Source organism: Symphalangus syndactylus, chromosome 10 (genome assembly GCF_028878055.3).
Source record: "Symphalangus syndactylus isolate Jambi chromosome 10, NHGRI_mSymSyn1-v2.1_pri, whole genome shotgun sequence".
Taxonomy (NCBI): domain Eukaryota; kingdom Metazoa; phylum Chordata; class Mammalia; order Primates; family Hylobatidae; genus Symphalangus; species Symphalangus syndactylus.
The window spans coordinates 116,699,509-116,713,132 of NC_072432.2; positions in this window are offsets into that span (position 1 = coordinate 116,699,509).

The following is a 13,624-nucleotide window of genomic DNA, read 5'->3' on the forward strand; positions in this document are numbered from 1 at the left end:
AGTCTCTTTATATTAGAACATTCTTTAATGTTTTCTTTTGAATCGTTGTAGATTCACAGGAAGTTGCAAAAATAATATCTCCAGTGTCCTCCGATGACATTTTATACAACTGTAGGACAATGTAGAAAACAGGAAATTTACAATGGGACATTACAGTTAACTAGACTACAGACGTTATTTGTTTATTTATTTATTTGGAGATAGGGTCTTGCTCTGTTGCCCAGGCTGGAGTGCAGTGGAGAGATCATGGCTCACTGCAACTTCAACCTCCTGGGCTCAAGAGACAGCTCCTGAATAGCTGGGACTACAGGTGTGTGCCACCCTGCCCAGCTAATTTTTGTAGTTTTTGTAAAGATAAGGTTTCACCTTGTTGCCCAGGCTGGTCTGAAAGCCCTGGGCTCGAACAATCCTTCTGCCTCCACCTCCCAAACTGCCGAGACTACAGGTGTGAGCCACTGTGCCTGGCCTTATTGTGGTTTAAATTTTTAATTTGCATTTCACAAATGCCTAGGGATGTTGAATACCTTGTCATGTGCTTGTTTGCCATCCATATTTCTTCTTTGGTGAAATATCTGTTCAAGCCTTTTGCTCATATTATAATTGAATTTTTCTTTCTTTTTTTTTTTTAACCATTGAGTTGTGATAGTTTTTATATATTGTTGTATGTAAGTCTTTGTTTGGTAGGTGATTTGCAAATATTCTCTCCCAGTCTGTAGCTTGTGTTTCCATCCTTCTAACAGGATCTTCAACAGAACAAAAGATTTTAATTTCGTTGAAGATCAATTTATGAATTTTTGGATTTTACAGACTGATTTTAATGTCCTGCCTAAGAACTCTTTGCTTAGTCCTAATACTGAAGATTTGCTCCGATGTTATCTTCTAAAAGTTTTATGCTTTACTCTTAAGTCCATGATTCATTCAGAATTAATTTTTGTATATAGTGTGAGGTTTAGATTGAGATGACCTCCTTTCATTTTTAAAATTGAGAGTAGGATGTGAATTATTTAATAGCAAGTGCTGCCATTTGGAAAATATAAAGTCCTATTCTTATGACAAAATAAATTCCAGACAGCTCAAAGATGTAAAACACAAACGAGCATGTGAAAAAAATATTTTAACTACACTTCATCAGTGAAGGAATGCAAATCAAAAATCACATTGAGACAAGCCTTTTCCACCTTTCGGATTGACAAAGGTTAAAAAAATTGGATAATGTCCAGTGTAAGTGAGAGTGTGAAGGAACAGCTGCTCTCATACAGCCATGCACTGCATTGTAACGTTTGGTCAGTGACAGACAGCATATATGATGGTTGTTCCATAAGGTTATGATACTATATTTTTACTGTACCTTTTTATGTTTAGATACGTTTACATGCACAGATTCTTACCATTGTGTTACCTTTGCCTACAGTATTCAGTATAGTAACATGCTGTACAGGTTTGTAGCCTAGGAGCAATAGGGCATACCATGTAGCCTAGGTGTGTCGTAGACTGAATCCATCTAAGTTTGTGTAAGTAGCTCTATGATGTTTGCACAAAAATGAAATTGCCTAACATTGCATCTCGCAGAACATATTCTTGTCCCTAAGGATGCATGACTGTTTTTGGATGGCAACTTGGGAATATTTGTCAAAATTAAAACTAAGCATATCCTTTGACATAGCTATTCTGTGTTTGGCGATTTGCCCTAGAAGTGCACAAATACACAATGTATTGATCTGGAAACATATCTTCAATTTGGTCAGAGACTGGTTCAAGCTGCAAAATGTGTTATAGATGAAACCCATTGTATAAAACAGCATTATAAGTTACCTATATAAGGTTTTTCATTTGAACACTTTAACATACAGAATATATCAGGAACAAGATTTATACGTATGTATTCTTTTTTTCCAAAGAGTAGTTACCTCTGCTCAGTGAGATGGAGAGAAGGAGACAGTAGGTTGGGAGAGGGACAGGAGGATAGTGGAACGGTGTACTTCCCTGTACTCATTGATAATTGTAAAAAATGAAAAATATCAAGTTGGAGCTGAGCCTGGACTGCCTTCCTCCACCGTACCCTCCTCAGGCCTGTGAGTGGGGCCACAGCTCACGGTCCTCGGCCTCACCTCACTGCATCTTTTCTCCTCTCATGCTTTGTATTTGGGGGTGTGGATGGCTCGTCTTCTTTATGAGACTATGAGCTCCCTGAGAAGGGACTGTATCCTCCTCATATGTGTACCATCCCTAAAGTCTGGCTTAGTTCTTGGCGTACAGAAGGCGCTCCATAAATGCCTGCTGGCTCAATGTCCAGCTCCAGTTGTTATGAGACATCTCACTGGCTAGCAGAATTATCCATAAGGGGCCAAAGGACCCCCAGGCAAATCACAGTGGAAGGCTCATCCTCCTCCCCTTGCTGTGTTTATGCAGTTTAAACTGGGTGAAAATATGCAAGGCAATCTGGAGGCACTCAGGGGCTGCAGCCCAGAACAATGCCCCCTTCCAGTGATGGCCAACCCCTCATCCCCAGATTCTGTGAATATGCTATGTAAATAGACAGCAAAAGTTAATGCTGCAGATGGAATTAGGTTTGCTTGTCCGCTGATCTTGAGATGGGAAGGTTATTCTGGATTATCCAAGTGGGCCTGTTGTAGTCACAGGGGTCTTTATCAGTACAAGTATGAGGCCAGAGAATCAGAGTCAGACAAGATATGACAACTGAAGCAAGGCTAGAAAGACTCAACTGTGGGAAAGACTCAACTGGCCCTTGCTAGCTTTGAGGGTGCAAGGAGGCCAGGAGCAAGGAGGTCAGGAGCCAACTGATGCAGGCAGCAGGGAAAGAAAAGAAGTGGATTCTCTCCTAGAGCCACCAGAAGGAACATAACCCTGATGACACCTTGATATTAGCCCAATAGGCCAGTGTGGGCTTCTGATCTCCAGAACTATAGCATAATAAATGTGCATTGGTTTAAGCCACTAACTTTGTGGTAATTTGCCACAGCAGCAATAAGAAACTAATATAGGGGCACTAGTAAAAGAGCAGCAGTGATGAAGGAGGCCCTACCAGCTCGACCTTGACTGCAGATGTGAACTTTGGATCCTTTTTTCCTTTTAAGTTATAAATATCTCTTTAGACCCATGATCCCATCCCTTCATTAAAACTGTTTTCTTTGTGTATTTTCTTCCAGTCTTTGGCTGTCTTCAATGGTAGGATAAATATAATTTTATAGCCTTTTTTCCTCCCAAATTCATATTACATGTAAACATTTTTACATTGCTCCATTACATGTTTTAGAAACCATGTAAGAGCTAGGAGGGACCTCAGGGTTATCTAAGAAAATGTCTTGCTTTTCTAGGAGGGAGCCTTAAGTTCACAGAGATGACAAGAACTATAACAAAATTGAGTCCCTAAACCTCTGGGCCCACGGACGTCTCCACTGCATCACCCTCCATCCTTCCACCCACCCCACCTGCCTCCACTGCTACCCTCCAGGGTAGGAAGTACAACCAGAGCCCATAGAATTGGCCCCTATATGTGTGTTTGAAAATGTATCTGGGGTTTGTTTTAATCAGGTATGGTAAGACACACAGACCCAGAAGTTACTGTCATGAAGGAAGAAGGTGTTATTTATTTATTTATTTATTTATTTATTTATTTATTTTGAGACAGGGTTTTACGCTTCTTGCCCAGTCTGGAGTGCAATGGAGCAATCTCAGTTCACTGCAACATTCACCTCCCAGGTTCAAGCGATTCTCCTGCCTCAGCCTCCTGAGTAGCTGAGATTACAGGCACACGCCACCCCACCTAGCTAATTTTTTTTTGTATTTTTAGTATCCCATGCTGGCCAGGCTGGTCTCCAACTCCTGACCTCAAATAATCCACTTGCCTCGGCCTCCCTAAGTGCTGAGATTACAGGCATGAGCCACCGCACCCAGCCTGGAAGAAAGTTTTATACTCACATACCCTAGAAGCAGGGGCACAGACTGCAGGGCCACGCAGGGAAACACCAAGGTCAGTTGGGACATAGAGGGGACTTTATGGTGGTTTTAATGGAAAGGAATGGGTTAGGCGAGCAGACAGCTACACAGATTTAGGATTGGATAGTTAGTCACAATCCTCAGCTTCCCTGTCCTCGCTCCCCTTCCTTATTGACATTCTCCCCTGCCTCTCCCGACTGGTTTGTCACTGTTCCCACTCGTGTTATGTTCAGTTCTATCAGTCCTAGGCCTTTTTGCAAGCTGCATATACATTTCCTGTCTCTTGTTTATATTCACTGGTTTAATTTCCTCCCAAAAGACTTTGTAGCCCTCTCCAGCCTTCATTGATGGCTCTGTGGCTGATTTGGGCACATAATCTTATATTGCCTTAGAGTATTTAATCTTTTGATGCTCACCAGTTGTCTCAGTCTGTTTGTGCTGCTATAACAAAATACCATAGACTAGGTAATTGATCAAGAGCAGACATTTATTTTCTCACAGTTCTGGAGGCTGTGAAGTCCAAGATGAAGGTGCCAGCAGGTTCAGTTGTCTGGTGAGGGCTGCTCTCTGCTTCCAAGGTGGTGCCTTATGTTGAAGCCTCCAGAGGGAAGGAACGCTGTGTCCTCACATGGCAAGAAGCTGAATGCTTTGTAAAGCCACTTTCATAAGAGTCTTAATCCCATTCATGAGGGAGGAGCCCTCATGACCTAATCACCTCTTAAAGCCCCATCTCTTAATACCATCACCTTGGCCATGAAATTTCAACACCTGAACTTTGGAGGGGACACATTCAAACCATAGCACCAGTTTTCTTGTAAACCTTATTGGGGCCCAGGGTTGTGTTTCGGCTTCTCCTCTTCCTGCCGCACACCAGAACAGGGGAGAGAAGACTGACACCTGTTGAATGCTCACTCTAGGCTCACCACAGTGAGTCTCTGGCTCACCACAGACATTCAATAAGCACTACAACCCACTGGGGACCGTTTTGTGCAGAGAAGGAAGCTCAGACATGAAGGTAACATGCCCAGGTTCTCACTGTTAACCCAGGTTGTCCTTGCTTCAAAGCCCGTGCCTTCCCCCCAACCCCATGCACTGGGCACATAGCAGGTGTTCCATAAACACCTGTCGACCTGGCTGTTTGGAAATGGCTTTGAGAACAGATCAGGCTCTTTGACAGCCTGGGTTTCATTGTTTGAGTTGACACTGGGAAAAGAGAAAGTATGCGTCAGTTTCATAGAATGAGGAAGGCAGCCAGGACGGTGGACGACTTCCCAAGGGTTGCAGCGGTCGTCCATGGCTTCTCCAAAATTCCTAGCTTAGTTGACCCTATTTCCTGGCTTGCTTCTCTTTTTCTTCTTCCAAGGGAGCCCAATAGGCAGGGTCATTGAAGAATGGAACCAGAGGCAAATGACACTGCCCTCAGGCTACTTCCTTTCCTAAGTGGTTCCCCAGCAGCCCCTCCCCACTGGTCTTGCTCTGGGCCCTACATTTTTCCCTGTGGCATTTGGTTAAGGTTATTGTCATGTGTTAATATGAAAATGTGATATGAGTTTGGCGGCACATTAAGTGATTCTCCACCATTTACACAGTGGCATGAATTAGTCTGATCTTTATTTTCCAGTTGGTGGTTGGCAGAGGGCAGAGCTGCAGGTTATGAGAGACCTGGCACAAGAGGGGAGGGTAAAGAGACCAACTGCTGGGGCAGCGCTTACACACATTGAAGATCTTGTTAAAATGTAGATTCTGAGGCCAGTTGTGATGTCTCACACCTGTAATCTCAGCACTTTAGGAGGCTGAGGCAGGTGGATTGCTTGAGATCAGCCTGGGCAACATGGCGATACTCCATCTCTACAAAAAACACAAAAAATTAGCTGGGCGTGGTGGCATGTGCCTGTAGTCTCAGCTACTCAGGAGGCTGAGAGGGTAGGATCGCTTGAGCCTGGGAGGCAGAGGTTGCAGTGCAATCACGTCTCTGCACTCCAGCCAAAAAAAAAAAAAAGTAGATTCTGCTTCGGTAGATTTGGGAGGGCCCTAAGATTGTGCTTCTGAAAAACTCTCAAGTGATGCCTGTGCTACTGGTCCAGCAAACCCTCTCTCTCTTGAGTAGTGAGAGCCGAGGGCTCTGAGCGGCTCAGCCAGGGAGGGAGGGGGGGCTTTATGAGGAGGAGGCAGAGGCCACTATAGGTTCATGCAATGGTCTCCATCATTCCTCTTGGGGACTCTAGACCTCATGTGTTTCTGTGCTCTTTATCTCATGCTCATACCCATTCATGCTTCCTATCTCATACCTGCCAAAAGTCCTCTTCCCTTGCATCCCAGAACCTTTAAAAATATCTGACCTTGCCACTCTGTAGCTGTGTGTGCAAGCTCTCCCTGCAGGCCTTTCTGTAAGGCCAAGGCATGAAGGTTTGGGAAACGTTTGCAGCAGATGATAGCTCAACCTCATTACACCCCTCATCAATGCTATGGCCCAGGGGGGATTTACTGGGCAACAGGAATCCAAGAATATTTTGCTAACAGTGCCCTGGTCACCTTTCCTCACCCCTCCATGGCTGCCGGCTTCTGGAGAGCCCCAGGCTGCAGGGCTGAGTCTGCAGAAGTTTCCCTGCCCTCTCACTGGGTGGCCTTGGTCCTTCCGAGCCTGTTCTGCTCAACAGCTTAATGAAGACCCTCGCCTGGGAGATACATCAGGTGTTGTTTGTCTAAGGGAGGAGGCTCTGACCTTCCCACCCTGTGCTGCCTGCCAGAGCAATTTGAGACTTTCCCTCTGCCACTTCCTGCCGCACAGTGCCCACCATAAAGTGAAGCAGGTTACTGTAGCCTCCTGGCGCCCCAACATGACACCTTTCCAGGTGGATGATCATCTGAGAAGGTGATGGAGCCCATTTCCAGGCACAGTGTGGGTGCAGATCCCTGTGGTGAGGGGCTGTGGGCTAGGCTTCTGCTTGGCTCTCCAGAAGATTCTACCGATCCTTGAGACTGGACAGGACCTGCGGGACTGGAGAGGCTGCCTCACAAAGCAAACGGCTTTTTCCCTGGACTTCTGACTGCAGCTCCTCTGATGGACACTTTCCTGAAAATTATTTGGAACAGCACAACGGTGGACCACTGGGTGGGGAGGAATTTGCTCAGCCAAGAGTTCCTATTTGGACTGAGGCAAGTCCCATCCCTGTTGCTCCAAGGAAGGGAGGCAGGCAAGACCCTCCTGGTATTTTCACAGCTCATAAGGGAAATGGCCACCTCAGGCATGTGGGGAAGGAGGGACAGATGCCTGAGACCACCCTGCAGCAGCGCCCTGATGCCTGAAATGCTTTGGGCATGGACAGAGCCTTTCATCCATTCATATATTTATCCAGGCTCCCTTACCCTCTTGAGGGGCTGGGGGAGGAAAGAAAGAGATAGGGAACAAGCTGGAAGGCATGGAAGCAGGGAATGGCAGAGAGAGGAGAATGTCCAGGAACAGGAGACATTGCAGCATTCCCATTTAAACATCCACAGAATTGCATGATAAAGGCCTCAGGTATCATTGTAGTAGTGGAGAAACTGAGGTTCAGATAATCTAAATAACTCGCCAAAAATGACATGTCGGTGACCAAGTCAGAACTTTGACCTATGTCTCTCGATGTGTAGATCAGTTTTAATTCGATCTCCTAAAAAATAGGATTTTTTTTACGCTACCATGTTTTAAACAATTAAAAAAGTGGAGGTAATTGCTATAATTTGATTTATCTCATGTACTTTTAAAAAAAGAAACACAATGTCACAGGCACAGTCAAAGCCCCTTTCCAGTGTTTTACTTCTATGACATGGCAGTGGAAATGTAAAGGACTTAAAAAAAAAAATCTCATTCACATATTCTCCCGTCAAAGCCAGCAGTTAAGCCTGGGCAACATGGTGAAACCTCATCTCTACCAAAAATACAAAAAAATTAGCCAGGCGTGGTGCTGCATGCCTGTGGTCCCAGCTACTGGGGGAAGGTGGATGTATGTGGTGGGGAGGCTGAAGTGGGAGGGTTGCTTGAGTCTGGGAAGCAGAGGTTGCAGTGAGATGAGGACATTAATGCATTGTAAAGCATCCCACTGATCTCATAGCCACCAGCATCACCAATATTATCATTAATATTTGCCACACTGAAAAACCATTGCCAACAGCAGCTATCCCTGGAGCCCTTAATCTATTGACTCAATGTCTCCAGTTCATCCCCAACTGTCAACATCCAAATAGGAAGGTAAAGGGCTTGACCTGAAAAAAGAAACCGAAATCATTGCTCAAAGTCAAATACAAAGGCTTGGAGTGGAGTCCCAAGGAGTTTGGGGGGAATTTCCTCTTTCCCACAGTGGGAAACTGGAGGCAATGGTGTCCCCTGGTGGGCAGTTTAAGTTCTGCAAGCAATGGCTGCTGGTTGCTCCACAGGTGTTACCTCTAGCACAGATGTTCTTGAAGTTATATGCAACATTGATATGTAATGAGTCGTTTATAGATTCTGAATGCAGACATCCCTGGATAGAGATCAGATCCCCATGGGCATCGCTGAGATCTTAGCCTTCTGAAACATCTGAAGGTGCTTTTTGGGCCAGACACTTTCCCTCCGAGTCACTCCCTCTGAGGCTGGGATGAAAATAGCAGGATCAAAAAAACACCACAATCAGAAGGCAGATGATGGGTGCTGAATCATTAGCAAATATAGCTGTATGTTTAAGTAGTTAAAGAATAGGAGCAGCAAATTGTAATGAGTGCCAGAAGGCAACAGAATCTAATGGAAAGCAAGTGGACTTTGGAGGCTCAGCTTCTACCTCTACCTTTAGTGATGGTGATTCTGCATAAGTTCCCTAATCCTTCTGGTCTATTAGTTTCCTAATTTGGGAGTTTATTGGGCTTCACTGGATTTTAGAGTGTAGAGAGTGATTATGGTGATTAAATACTATGAAGCATGTCAAGAACTCAGCACTCGGTATGGGTTTGAACATTCATTATTTTTACCTCCCTCTGCTCCTCCAATGGTTCAACTCAACTATATACCATTATACAAACATTCATGATACCCTCTCTGTCTGTATTGCCTTGTTCTGGGCAAGGAAGTGGAAGAAGGGAGAGGTGAATAGACAGCTGACTAGGGGTGGTGAGAATGTGGAGCAGCCAGAGCTTTCAGACACTCCTAGTGGGAATGTAAATTAACACAACTCCTCTGGATAAATAGATCTGCTAAATCTGGCCATATGCCTATCCCATGACTCAGAATTTCCACACCTAGTATATACCCATCAGAAATGTGCTCATATGTTCACCAGAAGACATGCACAAGAATATTTGGCCAGGCGCCGTGGCTCACGCCTGCAATCCCAGCACTTTGGGAGGCCAAGGTGGGCAGATCACCTGAGGTCAGGAGTTTGAGACTAGCCTGACCAACATGGAGAAGCCCCGTATCCACTAAAAATAAAAAATTAGCCGGGGGTGGTGGTGCATGCCTGTAATCCCAGCTACTCAGGAGGCTGAGGCAGCAGAATTGCTTGAACCCAGGAGGTGGAGGTTGCGGTGAGCCGAGATGGTGCCATTGCACTCCAGCCTGGGCAATAACAGTGAAACTCTGTCTTAAAAAAAAAAAAAAAAAGAAAAGAATGTTCATAGCAGCACTGATAAGAATAGCTCCAAATTGGAAACAGCCCAAATGCCCATCCATCGTGGAATAGATACATCCATTGTGGTACAATCATACAATGAAAACCAAGCAGCAATAAGAGTGAATGAACTGTAGCCACCCGCAACAACATGAATGAAACTCACACGCATCATGTTAAGCAAAGGAAACCAGACAAAAAGAGTATAAACCATATGATTCAACTTATGTTTACTTTTGCCTTTTTCAAAAACAGGCAAAATTAATCTATGATGTTAAAAGTCAAGATAGTAGTTTCCTTTGGGCGGTGCTGACTGTAAAAAGAGTACAAGAGAGTTTCTGTGGGGGAGGATATTAATGTTCTGTTTCATGATCTGGGTGCTGATTATATGGGAAGTTCACTTTATTAAATTTTATCTGGCTATACATTTATTATTTATACAATTTTCTCTACATATTGCTATACTTCAATAAAAATGTATACACATAAAGAAAATTGGCTAAAACGGATTTCTTCAATTAAGTGGCTTATGGTTTTACTGGAGAGCAAATAGGGAAACAGCCAACTGCAATCCAAGGGTGAACTATGTGCGACAACAGGGAACAAACCATGAGCTGTGACAGCTCGGAGCACCCTAACCAGAGTCCTTGACTGGGCAACTCAGAGGACTTCTTTAGGGGTGGCATTGAACTGGGCATGAAAGACCAAAAGAAGAAGCCATGCCGTATGTGTTTTGGAGAGCCAGAGGTTTCCTGACTGCAAGCAGAAAGCACGCAGAACAATTTGGCAGGGAATGAGACTGGCAATGTAGGGAAGAGAAAGATTATTGAAACTTGTGTGTCTGGCTGAAGAATGCAGACTACATTTGAAAGTCTTTTCATCAAGAAACATAACTTTTAAAAAATCCTGTAGAAGCATGAGGAGTGGCTTGGAGAGAAAAAGGAATGGCTTGGCATCCAGGGATGCCAGTTAGGAGAAACTGCACACGGTCAGGTGGGAGATAGGAACCTGGGACCTAGCCTTCTTCTATCTTGTTGCTCTGTTATAATCTATGAAAGCTGCTAGTGCTCTCACCATTTCATCTGTATTCCAGCCAGCAGCAGGAAGAGAAGGGAAGTGGAGGCTGAGTCGTGGAGAGTGCCCCCCTTACATCTGCTTACATCCTTTTGGCTAGGACGTAATTATTTGGCTACCCCTCACTGCAGAAAGAGTCAGGGAAATATAATCCTTAGCTGGGAGACTGTGTGCTTAACTAAAACCCTGGGGTTCAATTACTAAAGAGGAAAGAGGAAAGATGGACACTGGATGACAGCCAGGTTGTCTCTCATCATAAGCATCTTTTGGACAGGAATGATAATGCAGATATTCAATTAATTGAATGAAGGATTGACCACAGTCAGAATAAATAGTTCCCTTCCATGTGCTCCCATGTGATGTTTATAATGCACCTCTTCTAGTTTTCCATGTGGTGTAATTAGCTGTAGAGGTGATGTCTCACCTGCCAGTTTATAATCTTCTTGAGAATAGAACTAAATGTTCTTTGCATCCATGGGTCTCTCTTGCTCTCTATGCTCCCTCTTCTCAGTGCATAGAAGAGTACTTTGCCCTAATTAATAGGTCTCTTGTAAATATTTTTTAATGATACTGATCTTATATTCACCCACAGTGCTTTATTTGTCATACTTGCTAATTAAAGTTAAGTTGATCTACAGGAGAATGGTTGGAAGAAGCAAACAAAGAACTTCCTTTTTCTCCATAGCCATAAATCCTGGCTGACAGAAATTCTTAGGGTCCCTGTTATCAGGGGTCAGACAACCCCTGCCAACAGCTAGGTCCCAATCCGCACAGAGAAGGGATTTCTTCCAGAGGATCTGACTGCTCAGGAGCCAGCTCAGAGCCTGAATGTTTAATGAGGACTTTGTAAGCTCATACAAGAAAGCCAACCAGCAGCCATTCACTCATTGGATCAATCAACAAATGGTATGGGGCCCCTCCTCTATGATGGGCACAGGGCAAGTTGGAAATACATAGGGCAGATTGATTGCTTAAAAAGAACAAACAACTGATTGTTTAAAAAGGACGACAAATACGGAGAGTCACTGAATTGTCGTGGAGACATCCGGGGTACTCCAGGATCTCGAGCTGGAGGCACCTGACCCAACTGGGGCATTAAGACAGGCTCTCTACCAGGAATGTCCAGGCGAGGCACCAGAGGGCTCTGCGATGGCCTGGATACGGGAGCTGTGCAAGGAAAAGATCTCCTTTGGACCACTAAAGTCCTCACTTAGGATTTCAATCCTGCGCCCTCAAATTTCAGGCATTTAAACTGGACTGGCGATGGGAGGAAGCAGGAGTCACTGTCTCATGAATGGGAAGGAGGCAGGTTTAACTGAGACCGGCTTACAAGGACAGCCCCACAGGGACAGAGTCCAAAGCACTCTGAGGTTTGTGCTCAGGGCTGCTGGGCATATCTTTGCTTTTCTTACAGTGGAATCTGGACTATGTCACTAAGACCACATCTTTCTTTTGGATTGTGTGGGGGTTGCTAGACAGTCTAAACAGAGGGTCAGGGAGGAAGGCAGATCGACTTCCCAGGAAGCCCTCTCCCCACTGTGGGGGGAGGTGGAACTGAGGAGGAGAAACAGTCAGGGGAAGGCTCCCCACTCTGAAGAGTTGGCCATTTAAAAGCTTGAATCAGTGTCCCCAGGGCTTCAAGGCACAGAGGAAAATGTGGACTGAACTAGGCAAGGGGAATGTAGAAGCCAGGGTCTTCGCATGTTGTTTACCCACAGGCATCGAAAGATGCAGTTGTATCTCTCCCTTCCCTGCCCACCCTTTCTGGCATCTAGCTCTCCCCTCTTCATGCTTTCCAAAGTCCTCCTACCTCTCATGCATTTTTCACTCAGCACAGAAAGAAAGTGTCACTCAATAGTCCCGTGATTTGTATGAAGACAAGAATGCCTTGTGGAGTATTCAGTGGAAGGAACCCAGGGGCGAAAGGACAGGGAGCCCAGAGTCTATTCCCAGTTCCATCACTAACACACAGTGTTGCTGTCGCTTTTCTGACCCTTGGACTCTAACTCTGGATGGGAGTAGTAATATATTCTGCCTTGTATGGATGGTAAGTACAGAGTAAAATCATACCATAGTTCAAAGGATATGCCAGTGCAAGGCCGTTATTTGTTATATAAAATATAAATCTATCAGAGGATGGATGCTTGCCAGCAAGTCACAAAAGTGCACGACAGGCCAGGACATATTCCAGCTATGGAATTCAGCTGTACCTGTGAGACAGGGTACCACTAACAGAAATCTGTTACTACCTGCAGTTGGAAACTCCCTACATTTTCAATAAATACATACATTGAGATATAGGCATTTAATGGAACACAGAGTAGCAGTGAAAATGAGCTAACAGAAGCTGTACACAACAGCATGAACAAATCTCACAAACATCAAATTAAATAAAAGAAGCAAGTCATGAAAAAATACATACACAGCTGGGTGCAGTCACTCCTGCCTATAATCCCAGCACTTTGGGAGGCTGAGGCAGGAGGATCACTTGATGCCAGGAGTTCGAGATCAGCCTGAGCAATATGGCCAGACCCTGTCTCTAAAAAAAATTTCAAAAATTAGTCAGGTGCAGTGGTGTGTGCCTGTAGTCCCCGGTACTTGGGAGGCTGAGGCAGGAAGATCTCTTGAGCCCAGGAGTTCAAGGCTGCAGTGAGCTATGATTACACCACTGTACTCCAACCAGAGTGAGATCCTGTCTCAAATAAAAAAAAAAAGGAAAAAGGAACATTCAAAATCCAGCAAAATTAAACCATATTTGTTCAGAGATGTGTCCATATGGGTGAATACAAAAAGAGAAGACTGGTAAATCCATAAAGAGAAGCCTGTTCATTATTTATTACTATTAAAGAGAAGTCAGAGTAGCTGGTACCTCCTTTGAGAGGAGGAGGGGGAAAGGGTTGGCATTCTAGGAGGGGTGTGGGAAGAAGGGCTGCCGGGGAGCTGGCATCCCATGTTTCTTGCTTTGAGTGGGACTTCCA